The 15,503-nt window shown below is 33.8% G+C and overlaps 1 non-coding gene across 1 annotated transcript; it reads left to right on the plus strand.

Moving 5' to 3' along the window:
* Positions 1-3,634: 3,634 nt before the first annotated feature.
* LOC112798680 (uncharacterized) lies at positions 3,635-5,237 on the plus strand. The gene is made up of 2 exons (XR_011880456.1): positions 3,635-3,983; positions 4,911-5,237. It is a non-coding gene; the product is annotated as an uncharacterized protein (transcript).
* The last annotated feature ends 10,266 nt before the right edge of the window (positions 5,238-15,503 follow it).

A 15,503-nucleotide genomic window follows, 5' to 3' on the forward strand; every position in this document is an offset into this window, starting at 1 on the left:
AACTCCTAGGACATGGAAATTCAAAAGGATTTTACATACTCTGATAATTTTGCCCTATTATTAACTAAAATTTTACCCTATATTGGGTTCAAAATCTAGTATTACAATATTCTTAACACTATTTATCTTCATTTAATGTTTAAAAATATACTTATATTAAAAATTAATTATTAAATTAGTTATTATATATGTGTAAATATATATTTATTAATTTATTTTTAATATATATTTTATATAAATAATCAATTTAATGACAAAATTTTAATATCTAATAATATGATTATAAAAAAATTTTATTTTCTTCTAATATCTAAATATATTACTTTTTCATGTATTTTTTTAAGTGTCAAATATTATAAAACACACAATTTTTAAACAAATAAGATAGGTGAAATTTGATATATTCTACATATTTTATTTATAGTGTAAACCAAATATAACCATAATTAATTCGTTTACACTATAAAAATATAATTTTTATAAGTATAAAATATAATTTTTTAAAATAAAAAAATATATTAATAACTGATTTTGACTGATTTAAAAAATAAAAAATTGATATATTTTGTTATTATTTAGATTAAATTTAATTAATTTATATCCATTTATATTTAAGTTGAGTTGGCTTAGTGATTAACTCACTCGTCTGTTTAAGTAACTATAATGTTATTGACAAAAAACGAAAATTAATTTTAAATAGCGAATGAGATAGATGATTTTAACTCATTAATTTTAAATTTATTTAAAAAATTACTAATTTCTAAAAAAGCATGTGAATTTATAAAAGAAAGTTGCCATTTGAAGCTATTTATTTAAAATTAGTACTTTATTTTTAAAAAAAGTAACACATTTAAATTAATATTAAAAAAGAATACATAATTTTTTTTGAATGAAATATAGTCATAATTAATTTATTCATATGATAAATAAGATAAATAATAAAATATAAAATATAAATTAAATTATCTATATCGGTAAATAAAATATTTAAAATATTTATTTATAAAAATCTATAATTAAGATATATATTTATATTTATATACTATATTATAAATGCAGGGTAAGTTGATCGATGAGTAAGTAAAGATGTAAAAAATGATGTGTACAATAATAATTTAGCACCTTTTTAATTATATCAGCAGTCTTTGAATTCCAATGAACACTTTCTTAGACCATGCGTCATGGGGATAATGAATTCTAATAACCCCAACTCCAACTTCGACTAAAGCATTGTTAGTGAATAACTGGTGCCGCCCCATAACTCTAATAATATTAGGATACTTTTCGCCTAGAACTGGTACTTGTGCCAGCCATAATGCTCTCCAACTATCTGATGGATTGAAAAAGATGACGTATATTTTTATATACAGATCTAGATTTTAATTTTTTGTCAATTTAATAACATTTTTTGCTATAATTTCTGAAGAGATAAAATTAAAGCACAATTCATAAATTCAACTTCTTTTAACTGCTGAAAACCTGACTGTGATCATTGGCACAAAATTCAAGTTGTCTAAACGACAAAAATAAATATCATAAAAAAATCTACTTGAAAAATAGTAGTGAGTTAGAATAAAATAATGATCACGTTTATGAGCTTATGATTGTATCAGATACTACTAAATTCTATAAGGTGTTATTTTTTAATAGCAAATTATAACTCAAATAAATATTAAGTAAAATTATCTAATAATAACTTAAAAAAAAAACTGTGAAACCATACTGTAATTCTCCTATTTTATAATATCATTTTTTATATAAATTTATATAAAAAATAAAAAAATATTATTACTTTTAAAAATTTCAACCTAATTGACTAATAGGTAAAATTACCAAAAAAAATCTTTAGTGATTTATAAAAATATGAGAGAAAATTAAAAAGTGTAAACACTTTTTTAAATTAATAATTTGAAAACCGATTATAATTTGTAAATTTAATTATTCTCTTAATATCTATATTTATATCAAATTTATTATTAGATTTTTATATTTTTTTCAATTGAATTTTTAAATCATTTTAAATTTTTAAATAAATTTTTATTCACTTAAACTTTAAAAAATATTTATAAAATATAAATTTACTATTATATTCTTTCATTTGTTTTACTCTGATACTTTTTCGTTTTTTCATCTTAGTAACAAAAATCAATAGTGCTTATAGTTATCTCGTAGTAATTAATTTGTCTTGTTACTTAGATCATTTTTTAACAATAATATAGACTTAATTGTAAAAAATATTTAATAAATAATTACATTTTATGTACTTTTTATGTACTCTTGTTATAAAAACTAGTTAACTTGCATTATTGCTAATAAAAAATAATTTAAAAAATATGTCTATTTTTTTTTTCAAAGGATAATTACAAAATTTTTTCTAGTAAATTCTAACAATATGAAATAGTTCTCTCCATGGGTATTTTAGTTTCTAAAGTAGTGGATTAAAATAAAACAAAAGATTACCTCATGTAATTGAATGATACCGTCACAATTTATAATTGCAGTGCATGTGAGTTCAGGAATTCATCATGTGCTAAACTTCACAAAGTGCACTTGTAACTCAAATAAATATTAACTAAAATTATCTAATAATATATTTTGATAATAAAAAAATTGTAAAATAATATGAAAATTTTCATATTTTATAATATGCTCTTTATATAAATTTATATAAAAAACATTATTAAAATGAGAATAACATTATTACTTTCAAAAATTTTAATATAATTGGCTAATAGGTAAAATTACCAAAAATAAAAATCTTGTGTAATTTATGAAAATATGAAAGAGAATTAAAAAATATCGAGATATTTTTTTAAATAATTTAAAAACTAATTGTAAATTTTAAGTTTAGTTATTCTTTTAATATCTATATTTTTACCAAATTTATAATTAAATTTTTATTTTTTTTCAATTGAGTTGCTAAATCATTTTAATCTTTTAAATAAATTTGTATTGATAGTAAGCCTTAAAAAATATTTATGAAATATGAATTTACTATTTTACTCGTTCTTCATTTTTCTTTACCCTAATACTTTTTTTTTTTATTATTTTGGGCTCATAATAAATTAAAAGTTGTTCTTACTACTCAATTTATTATTCTACAAAGACCCGTTGTACGAGTAACTCATTACCTTTTGGGTAGAATTGCCACAACATGAACATTCTTTTTAATAAGAATTATTATAGTAGAATAATGGCCAGGAGAATTTAAAAAGCATTATGACATTAAGATTTTTAAAGTTTAGCCAAGATTTAGCTCAGGACCCCACTACTCCTCGTATTTAGTTCGGTATTGATATCGCACATGACTTCGAGAGTCATGATAATATTACTGAAAAACGTGTTTATCAAAATAGATAACAAAAATATATAATGCTCATAGTTATGTCCTAGTAATTGTTTTATCTTATTGCTTAGATCATTTTTTATTGGCAATAATGTAGGTTCAATTATAAAAAAATGTTTGGTAAATGGTGAATTGCTGAGACGGCTCGAACAAATGTCAAAATGGTAGATTTCAAAAACTGCAATTGAACTGGTGAACTAGCCAGAAATAGATCGGTTAAACCAAACCGTGACTTGGTGGATTTTTTGAATGGAGAACCAAATGTCGCTGTTTCAAGCTGTTGCACTTAGAGTTATTATCACTCACTCAGGCACTCAGCCCTAACTCCATCTCCCGTGCCAGATCCAGATTTCAGAATGCCTCTCTCATATATTCAATCCAGGGCAGGGCTCCTCTCAATCTCATCCAGCTCCTGGTCGTGCCTCACCTCCGTCCAGCCACAGCTTCGTGCCGCCGCCGTCGTTCCTTCGAACAGCCACCGTCTGCTCTCTCACTTTTCCTCCATCACGCAGCAGCCATTGCAACCTTCCTTCTTTTCCATCGCGCAGCCACCGAGCGAATGTCAAAACCTCCGTCGCACAGCCACGCCGCGGCCAACACTAGCTCTGTTCCTCTACAACCATTGTCCCGTTCGAAGGTGCTCCACAACTGCTCCTTGTCTTAGTCATTTGGTGTCTCTGTCTCCCTGTGCTCTGTTGAAGGCTTCTTCTAACTTTTAAGTAATTTTTTTTATTAACTATGATTGAATAATTGTTTGATTCTATGAAGTTTTGTGAACTGTGAAGTCACTAAAATGTGAACTCTGATATAGTGATATGTGATTTATTGATTTTTTATTTTTCTGTGAACTATGAAGTATGAACTGAAGCTACTGAACTGAACTGTGAATTTTGTTAAATAATTGTGAATAATTATTGTTCGTTAAACTGTGAAGTTTGAACTACTGAATTTTTTTGTTTGTTGAATAATTTTAAATAATTTTAGATGTTGTTTGTTGAAAACTTGAGATTATTCAGCAAAGGATTGTAATGATAATCTTTTTGGAAGACATGGTATGTAGTTATATGTAACTTATAGCTAAGAGTTGAAGAGGCATTAATAAAGTTACAATACTCACCTAATAGTTTTGAGACTTTTCTTTTCATTTTCCTTATCTACTATGCCGCTTTTATCGTATCTCTCGCTGGCTGCAACATGCTCTACAACGAGTGTCGCGGATCTTCTGTTTGAAGCTGGTGGATCCCTTTGCCCTGCAAGACTATGTGGTAGATATCAAATGTCTGCTGCTATGGCCTTTTTGTCTTGGTTTATTTCATCAGCTTCCAGTCTTTTTAATTTTTGGCTCTTCTCTTCTCTGTAAAATATATAGCTCATTGTTGATATATGTGTAAATGAATGCAAAGGGTGTGAATGTGAATGACAAAGTCATTTGCTTTTTAAGTACATATCTTTTGAAATTTTCTTGTGAATAAAATTATGGCGACTATAGTCAACAATGTAATAACTGCTCTTTCAGCAGGGTAAGGGAAGAATATTAAAGATTTATTTCTTAATGTTTCGGAAGATTGCAGAGACCGTATTGAAAAAGAAGAAAGGATCACAGCTCAAAGAAGCCGACGACCTTCTCATTCCCAGCTACTCTTACGTCAACGAAACGCTATACGACGTGGATTGCATAAAGAGGATTCTAGGGTACTTCTTGGACGGTATCGAACACCGAAGCGCTTCGAAAATTGATGGAGGCGACATCGTTTCTAGATCGCCGGCGCTCAAACTCGAATAAATTGGATGTTGGCATTTTATGTTTTGTTAGTTATTTTTATTATTTGACTTTTTAATTTGTACTTAGATGATATTTTAAAGTTTATATTAGATTATAATTATATTTTAATGTGTTTATTTATATTTTATTTATTATTTTATTATAAAATAATTTTTTAGGTTAATTACAGTTAAACCATTTAAATCTATAAACTAATAAATTAATAATTAAAACGGTTTAATTACCAATTTCGTTTTCAGAACTTTGCTGATTATTGTTTTTTGACCTGAGCTGATTGATTATTTGGGCTATTTTTTTATTTGCCTTTTTTGGAGGAACTGGAGGATTGTTCAGTTAACATTTATCTGAAAGAAGGCAACAAAAAAAAAACGCTTATCAAAATGGGAGCCATGTCACACCAAAATTATAAAAGAAAATGGAAAAGAGGAGCAATAAAGGTAGTATGTGGGCCAACCCACCGATATATTAGGAAGGTTAAGTGGTTAACCCATTTTCTTTTTCGTTTTTGGTAAAATCCCTTTTCTTTTGTTTTTGAAATCTCTCCCTTTATAAATTGAAAAATATATGAAACCAAAAAATTATTAGCAAAAAATAAATAAAATCACATTAATTTATATTAATAATTAATTAATTTTAAATTTTTTAAATTTAAAATTTAAAATTTAATTAAAACCTAATTAAAACTATAAAAAATTTTCTCTTATCTCTTATATTAACCTATTCACCTCCAACAATCACACACACAAATTTCTCTCTCTTTCAGGCTTTCTCTGCCTCCTCACCGGAACCCACTCCTCTGTAACGGAGTATGTGCTACAAGGTGCCAATTATCATCTCGTCCAAATCTCTACCACAGAGTTTATAGAATTTGCTGCCAGCACTACAACTGTGTATTCCCAGACATCGCCAGCAACCAAAAAAGAGATGTAAAAATTTAAATAAAAAAAAATAAAAAATAATGCTAAATTTTTCTTTTTATCGTTTCTGTTTTTTTTTTTTTGTTTTTTTTTTTATTTTGTTTTTAGCTGGACTAAACAAAAGAAGAAGTATAAGAGATGAAGGGAGGTGGACGGACAAAGGAGGGGGCTCTCGGTTCGGGTGGGGATTTGGTTTCGGATGTGGTTTTGAAAGGATGAACGGGTGGTTGAAGAGAAGGGTGTTGACTGCAAATTACACACTTGATCTTAGTCAAAAGGAATTTTTAAACAATTACATAAACATAAAAAAATATTCATTTAATATGAAAAAAAAATATCTTAATACTTAATAAAAGAAATATCCAGTTATAATTTTAAAAAATTTATGAAATTTTAAAGAAATAGAGACATTCACATTTGTAATACCAAAAAATTCGAAAAATATATAAAAGAATATCCATTTAGTATGAAAAAGAAACATTTTGATACTTAGAAGAAGAAACATCTATATATATTAACTCGTAGAGATTTTGGATTTACCCAAACGTATTTGGCTGATTTTTGGCTAATATCCTTTTGGTTCCTAACATTACTCTTATAAATTACATGTTACAATTCATTTGGATGAAGTAAAAAACTTATGTGAAAGTTTGGGCCTTAACCCACTTATTTTTGCCGAATTTTGAAGGTTAAGACCTAAGTCTATCATATTACTAAAAAAAAACTTAAGACTATCAACCAATTTGGATTGGTTGAGTAATCGACTCACTCGTTCACTTAAGCAAGTGTCGAGAATTTGAATTTCATTTTGTGTATATAGTTAGCGACAGACCCTTAAATGGAACGGAGATTCACGACAGATTAATCATTGGTATGTCAGATTAAAAAATACTATAAAAAAATAAAAGACTTAAAGACTATCTCTAATGCCTATTAGTTAATAACAAACCTTTAAATAATGTTCTAATTCGCCAGTAATTAATTCTTGATCTATAGTATTAGAATACCTTTGGAAAAAAAAAGACTGATGCAAAAATAAAAATGCATGCCAAATAAATTCATTGATTGAAATCATAAGGCTTAGTGAGCTGTACAAAATTCATGGATTGTGATTATAGGCTTAGACTGCGTTTATTTTTGGAGGTCGAATAAGATATGACACTAAGACAGAAATAATAGAATAAAGGTACTAAAAATTATTTTTGTGTGTATTTTATTAATGGATAAGACACTAATATAATATAAATGTCCTGTATTATGTTTGATAAATATGAACAAAACTAAGATATTATGTGAAATGACTAAAATAGCCATGTAATTTCAAATTTTTTATATCAAGTATAAATTAATTTAATAAAAAATAAAAGTATGTAGGAGTACAGAAAATTACAAGAAGAATTAGTTTATGAACAGAAAGATAAAAATGGTATTAAAATAACATAAAGTAGAAAAGTAAATTAAGTCTCTATTAATACAGTATGCCATAGAGAAGAGAATAAACGATAAAAAAAATAAATTAATTATCTAGTCAAATTAGAAATTCTCCAAAAAAAGAGAGTATCTGACAAAAAAAATGCAGAAAAAGAAGAAATACGATGTAGAGAAGAAACTAAAATTAGAAAAAATAAGAAGAAATAATAATAGAATAATAAAAAATATCTATGAATTAAGAAAAAAATTTTGATAAAAAAGTATGTGTTCACTTTTACAAATTTCATGTTTATCATTGTTCTCTGTAAAAAAGTGAACACAAAAATATATCTCTGTCTCTAAACACATTTTAAATATTTATTCTTTATATCTCTCTCTCTGACAATAAATGCTACCTAAATGAACATATTTGCACTAGACACTGTTTTAATTATTAATCAACGATTTATTGAAAAAAAAAATGGCCAACTCTACCTAAATTGTTTGGATGATCGGTACTTGCAGACTCCAGCAAAAAAGGGGAATTCTCAAGTCTTTTAATTATCCAATATAAATATTGAGCAAAAATATTGAAACACAAAAAACTTGCAAAATCTTAAGAATGTTCTCAGTTACCATGTCGATTTTTTGTTACCCTTTTTTGTTATCAAGAGTATATACTTTAATAGATTCTTAAAAAATTATTTTTATCGAATATTTTATTTGAGAAAAAAAAATTTACGTTAAAATTTTTAAATTTTATAAAAATAAAATATATAAATTTTTATGTTAGTTATTGCGATGACTAAATTTCTATTACGACCATTATGCGTTGAAATGTTAAATCAATTTCTCTGCCGTTGACCTTCTTAGCCCTGGTGACATCCATGAGCTGAGATTATTGGAGCTTCAACTGTGTCTGCTGCTTATTTTTTAATTAACCTTATTAACTTTCTCATACATTGAACCAAATTTGAAGAAAACAATCCACATTTAAAAAAATGGATTTAGTTAATGTTAAATTATTAACTAAAAAAATTATAAAAAATATGCAAAGTATAAAAAGATTTTAATATATTTATTATATTTAGTAAAATAAATTATTTAAAATTTTTATTAATAATAGTTTTAATATGTATTTTTAAGATATATGTTAGTTAATTAAATCTTAAAAAAAAAATCTAATTAGTTCCCAGCCGTCGTGACCAACTTTTTTGCCAACGGGTTGACGTCAAATTTTCTTTGATTAATTGTAGAAAAGAACTATATATAGTATATCCACTTGATTTAGTGGAATCATTGCAACGTTATTTGCTGAATTCATTTCATGTAACATTGAATGTGTTTGACTAAGGTATTTTCATGGATTAATCTGAGAATTCGATCACGTGTTGGTGGAATCTTTTATCCCCTTGACAATTTCATGATGATTATAAACCATAAACATGTGAGACTGCTGGTAAATTTGACTAACCGTTTTCAACGAAATCTACGTTATTACACTTAGAAATTTGAAATTTTAGAGATGTAACGTCAATTAAGATTGTAATACAAATTTGAGAACTATATTATGGATTTGTTTGAGTATTATTACACTTAGGAATTTTTTTATTTTTTAGTATATTTGACAAATTTTTAATAGTAAAAATAAAAATACTAAAAAATATTAAAAAGGTTATTTTTTAAATATTATAATTTATATTTTTAAAAAATATTTTTTTAAAAAAATATTATTTACATAATAAATAAATAAAAAATATTTTTGTATTATTATATTTAAATATAATTGATAAATAAAAAAATTATATAAAATATTTAAATATAAAATTATTTTTATTTAAAAAAAAAATACCCAAACAAATTCTATAAAAAAATATTAGATTCTATTATGCTTACAGAAAGGAGACACTAATAAAAGACTCATAGAACATAGAAATTCAAAAAGATTTCACACACTCTAATAACTTTGTGCTGTTATTAACTAAAATTTCACTCTTTATTAGTTTGTTTTTAATATATATTTTATACAAATAATCAATTTAATGACAGGTTTTTAGTATCTAATAATATGATTATAAAAAATCTTTATCTTCTTCTAATGTCTAAATATATTACTTTTTAATGTATTTTTTTTAAGTGTCAAATATTATAAAATAAAAAATAACATAGAAAAGAAATAATATCTTATTAGTGATTAAGGGATCTTTTAAATTAATATTTTTAATATTTTATTTATCGGTATAAGTAATTTAGACACAATTTATATTTTTGTATTCTATTATTTATTTCATTTATACTATAAATAAGATAGGTAAAATTTGACATATTCTATATATCTCATTTACAGTGTAAATGAGATATAACCATAATTAATTCGTTTGCACAGTAAATGAAATATTGGTATTTGTAAGTATAAAAATATATTAATAACTGATTTTGACCAATTTAAAAAAATAAAATCAATATATTTTGTTATTATTTAGATTAAGTTTAATTAATTTATATCCCATTTATATTTAAGTAAGTTGAGTTGGTTTAATGGTTAGCTCATTCATCTGTTTAAATAAGTATCGATGTTATTGGCGAAAAACCAAAATTAATTTTAAATAGTGAATGAGATAGATGATTTTAACTCATTAGTTTTAAAATTCACTTAAAAAATTACTAATTTCTAAAAAAAAAGATGAATTTATATAAAAGGTTGTGATTTGAAACTGTTACGGATCCGGCCCACCAGCCCGGACCCAAAGACAAACCCGATTCCTCGGGTTTGACCCATTCCCCCTCCAGAAGGCCCCAAACCGGCCCACTGAAGCTCCTAACCGACTTTCGAATTTAAACGTCTCCTTTATCTTATCCCAACAAGATAAAGATAAAATAACTACCATCACCTATAAATAAGAGGACCTACGTCCCCCAGGTATTCATTAATTCCACACACTTTATATCTCTTAGATTCATTCTGACTTGGACGTCGGAGTGTCTTTGCAGGTACCTCCCCTCCCGCTCCGCTCGGATAGTCCGACGTCCGTCTCGACCCACAGGTTCCCGATCCTCATCTCAACCCGTACCAGAGTCCTCTTGTACATTGGCGCCGTCTGTGGGGACCTGCGACAGTCGAACCGGATGGAGGGCATCGTGGAGGAGAACCCATCAAGCCAGGATGACTCCCAATCGCGTCGTCCGGCCTCAGAACACCATGAAGCCACAAACCAAGCAAAAATAGCAAGTACCATCCACTACACGAACGAACACGTCACCACGAACCCACAACATCCCGAGAAAGCCAGGGACAAAGCGGCACAGATCATCCAGGATCTTTGTCTCCGGGTCCAAGAACTTGAAGGCAAACTAACTAACAGAGAAAAACACAATAACGAACACGAAAGCCAGGCAACTTCCAGGTCAAGATCCCACCGCGGCAGGTCGCCAACCCGGCAACACGGTAGGAGAGACGATCGCAGCATCTCACGCAACCACCGTCACAAGAAATCGCCAAAACGGCGATACAACAAGAAACACCACCGCAGCGCTTCTCGGGATCTAAGTCGTCAACACGATTCGGACGAAGACCGGAGATACCGAAACACCAAACGCACGAGAAGCGACTACACCATAATGGGAGCTACACCCTTCACAGAAAGAATCTTAAGAGCGAAACTCCCCAAAGGTTTCGACAAACCCATCGACATGAAGTATGATGGAACTAAGGACCCTCAGGAACATCTAACGGCCTTCGAGGCCAGAATGAACTTAGAAGGAGCGGCCGACGCAGTCCGGTGCAGAGCCTTCCCGGTAACCCATGCCGGACCGGCGATCAAATGGTTCAACGCCCTCCCGAATGGATCCATAGCCAGCTTCCACGACATAGCACGAAAATTCATGGCCCAATTCACGACCAGAATCACCAAAGCCAAACACCCCATCAGCTTGTTAGGGGTCACACAAAAGCAAGACGAATCCACAAGAAAATACCTCGACCGCTTCAACGATGAATGCCTAACGGTCGACGGACTCACGGATTCCGTCGCAAGCCTTTGCCTGACTAACGGGCTCATGAATGAGGACTTTCGCAAACACCTCACTACCAAACCAATATGGACCATGCACGAAATCCAGAACGTCGCCAGAGACTACATTAACGACGAAGAGGTCAGCCAGGTCGTCGCTGCCAACAAACGGCAGCACGCCCAACACGGCAATTCGGCTCCCCGGCATAACCCAACACCTAAAGAGAATCAACGGGACCACCCCAAGCCGACCAACCGGCCACCGAGAATTGGCAAATTCTCTAATTACACGCTCCTAACTGCACCAATTACGGAGATATACCATCAAATAGCAGATCGAGGCATCATCCCAAGAGCCCGACAACTCAAAGAAAGGACGGGAGGCAACAAAACCCTCTACTGTGACTACCACCGAGGTTACGGCCATAAAACACAAGATTGCTTCGACCTCAAAGACGCTCTTGAACAGACCATACGAGACGGCAAACTCCCAGAATTTGCCAAAATCATCAGAGAACCAAGACCCGCGGAGAAAGACAAGACACCAGAAAGAGAAGGACGTAACCCAAGAACACAAAGGCAACCCACCAGGGAAAGTCCGGAGGAAGACCCGACCATCATAGTAAACGTCATCACAGGCAAGGACGTATCGAGCAAGTCAAAATTAGCAATAAAAAAAGACCTCAAGGTAATGGCCGTCAGAAACCAAGCCCCAATTACCGCCACTGGCAACACGATAACATTCTTACCGGAGGATTGCCTGCACGACACCTCAGCCGAAGATGCCCCCTTCGTCATCTCAGCCAGGATCGGAACAGGACTAGTACGAAGGATAATGGGAGACACCGGTGCAGACTCCAACATCCTTTTCCGAGGAGCCTTTGACAAGCTTTGGCTCCGCAACGATAACCTCCAAACACACCGCCACGGCGTCACGGGACTCGGCGACAACTTTCTCAAACCAGACGGCTCAATTACCCTACCCATCACCATAGGAACGAGCAATCAGAAAAAGACAATCCTATCTGAATTCGTAGTCCTTAAAGACTCCACAACCTATAACGTGATCCTCGGAAGAAAAACAATCAATGACTTCTCCGCAGTCATCTTCACCAAATACCTCCTCATGAAGTTCAGAACCGACGACGGCTCCATCGGTACCATTCACGGAGACCGAGAGGTCGCAGCCGAATGCGACAACACCAGCCTAGCCTTAAGGAAAAAATCCCGAGATGCGGTCGGAATATTCCTAGCCGACCTAGATGCGCGACAAGACGGCCAACCTAGGCCAGAACCAGAAGGAGACATGGAAAAACTACAGATAGGACCAACCAAGGAAGAATATACCTTCATCAATAGAAACCTCCCATACGACCTTAAAGAAGAACTCTCCCAACTCCTGAAACAAAACAAACATTTATTCGCATTTACACCAGCCGACATGCCGGGAATTAACCCCGACCTAATGTCCCACCACCTAGCCGTGGACCCCCAAGCTAAGCCAGTAGCACAAAGACGACAAAAATGTCGCCAGACCGAGCCGCCGAAGTCAAAAAACAAGTCAAAGCCCTACTCGAAGCCAACTTCAACCGGGAACTCCCCTACACGACCTGGCTAGCCAACGTCGTGCTAGTACGAAAACCTAACGGGAAATGGCAAATGTGCGCCGACTACACGGACCTAAACAAAGCCTGCCCGAAGGACGCCTTCCCCCTACCAAACATCGACGGATTAGTAGACGCAGCATCCGGCCACCGATACCTCAGCTTCATGGACGCATATTTCGGCTATAACCAAATCCCGATGCACCGACCAGACGAAGAAAAAACCGCATTCATCACCCCAGATGGAACATACTGTTACACAGTGATGCCATTCGGCTTGAAAAACGCTGGAGCCACCTACCAAAGACTTGTTAACAAGATCTTTCGAGACCTAACCGGAGACAAGTTAGAAGTCTACATTGACGACATGCTCGCCAAGACTGAATCCAGCGAACAACTAATCAACGACCTCACAGTCATAATGAACACCCTACGAAAGCACCAAATGCGGCTCAACCCGGCAAAATGCGCCTTCGGAATGGAGGCAGGAAAGTTCCTCGACTTCATGATCACACAACGCGGAGTTGAAGCAAACCCGGAGAAATGTCGTGCCATCCTCGAAATGGCAAGCCCCAAAACCCTTAAGGACATCCAGAAGCTCACCGGCAGACTAACCGCGTTATCACGCTTTCTCGGTGCATCAGCCCAAAAAGCAATCCCTTTCTTCAAACTAATGAAAAAAGGGACCCCTTTTAAGTGGGAAACAGAATGCAAAGAAGCATTCCAACACTTCAAGAAGGCCTTATCGGAACCACCAATCCTCGCCAAACCCCAAGCAGGGGAAACACTCTACTTATACCTTTCCATAACAGAAGAGGCACTCGCAGCGGCTCTCATCCGTGAAGACGAGAAAAAGGAGCAAAAACCCGTATACTTCATAAGCAAAGTCTTACAGGATGCGGAAACTCGCTATTCACGCTTAGAAAAGCTAGCTTTCGCACTCCTTACAGCCTCCCGACGCCTGCGACAATATTTCCAAGCCCACCCCGTAACGGTCCGAACCGACCAGGCGGTCAAGCAAGTGTTACAGAAACCCGACCTAGCGGGAAGAATGCTAGCATGGTCCATCGAGTTATCCCAATTCCAGATCAGATTTGAACCCCGAAACGCTATCAAGGCACAAGCCTTGACTGATTTCATCGCCGAAATGACTCCAGGAAAACTCACCCCGGAACCATGGAAATTACACGTCGACGGCTCGTCAAACTCCACTCACGGAGGAGCCGGAATCATACTCGAAAACCAAAACGGAATCACAATTGAACAGTCAGTACGGTATGAATTCCCAGTATCAAACAATCAAGCAGAATACGAAGCCCTCTTAGCAGGTCTGACCCTAGCCCGAGAAGTCGGTGTAAACGCCTTAGAAGTAAATACCGATTCCCAGGTAGTCAGTTCCCAAATCAACGGAAGCTACCAGGCACGAGATCCCCTGCTCCAACAATACCTCACCAAGGTAAACGAACTGAAAGAAGGGTTCGAAAGCATTATCATACGGCACGTTCCCAGGGAACGAAACACCAGGGCAGACCTACTCTCCAAGCTAGCCAGTACCAAACCGGGACACGGCAACAAATCGCTAATTCAAGAGGTCGTTAGGTCGCCCTCTGTGTCAACAGCAATCAACTCTCATCTGACGATCTCAAGCTAGGGGTCGTGGACATACCCCATCCTACAATACCTCCTCGACGGAACTTTACCGCCAGACCCGAAAGAAGGAAAGCGAATAAAAAGGGAAGCCGCCAACTATACCATCATAGCGGGACAACTATATAAACGAGGATTCTCGCAACCCCTACTCAAATGTATCGAACCCGGGGACACGGAGTACATACTCCGCGAAATCTACGAAGGCTGCTGCGGACACCACGTCGGTGGCAAAACATTAGCCCAAAAAATCGTCAGGGCTGGCTACTTCTGGCCCACAATCATTCGAGACTCCATACAATTGGTAAAAAGCTGTGACAAATGCCAAAGACACGCCAATATCCACCAAGCCGCCCCACACCAGCTCAGCATCATATCGGCAGAACGGCCATTCGGCACTTGGGGGATCGACCTCGTCGGGCCCTTCCCTACGGCTCCCGGCCAGCTCAGATACCTCATTGTCGCTATAGATTACTACACCAAATGGATCGAGGCCGAACCTCTGGCCTCCATAACGGCGACCCAATGCCGGAAATTCGTCTGGCGACAAATCATCACCCGCTTCGGAATCCCCGAGGTCGTCATATCAGACAACGGAACTCAATTTATCGATAAAAAATTCAAAGAGTTCCTAAGAGGATTACAGATATCCCATCGCTTCAGCTCAGTAGAACACCCCCAAACAAACAGACAGGTGGAATCCGCAAACAAAATAATCGTTAAAGGACTCAAAAAACGGCTCGACGAAGCCAAAGGACTATGGGCGGACGAATTAGGGTCGGTTCT

This window comes from Arachis hypogaea, chromosome 1 (assembly GCF_003086295.3).
Source record: "Arachis hypogaea cultivar Tifrunner chromosome 1, arahy.Tifrunner.gnm2.J5K5, whole genome shotgun sequence".
Taxonomy (NCBI): Eukaryota; Viridiplantae; Streptophyta; class Magnoliopsida; order Fabales; family Fabaceae; genus Arachis; species Arachis hypogaea.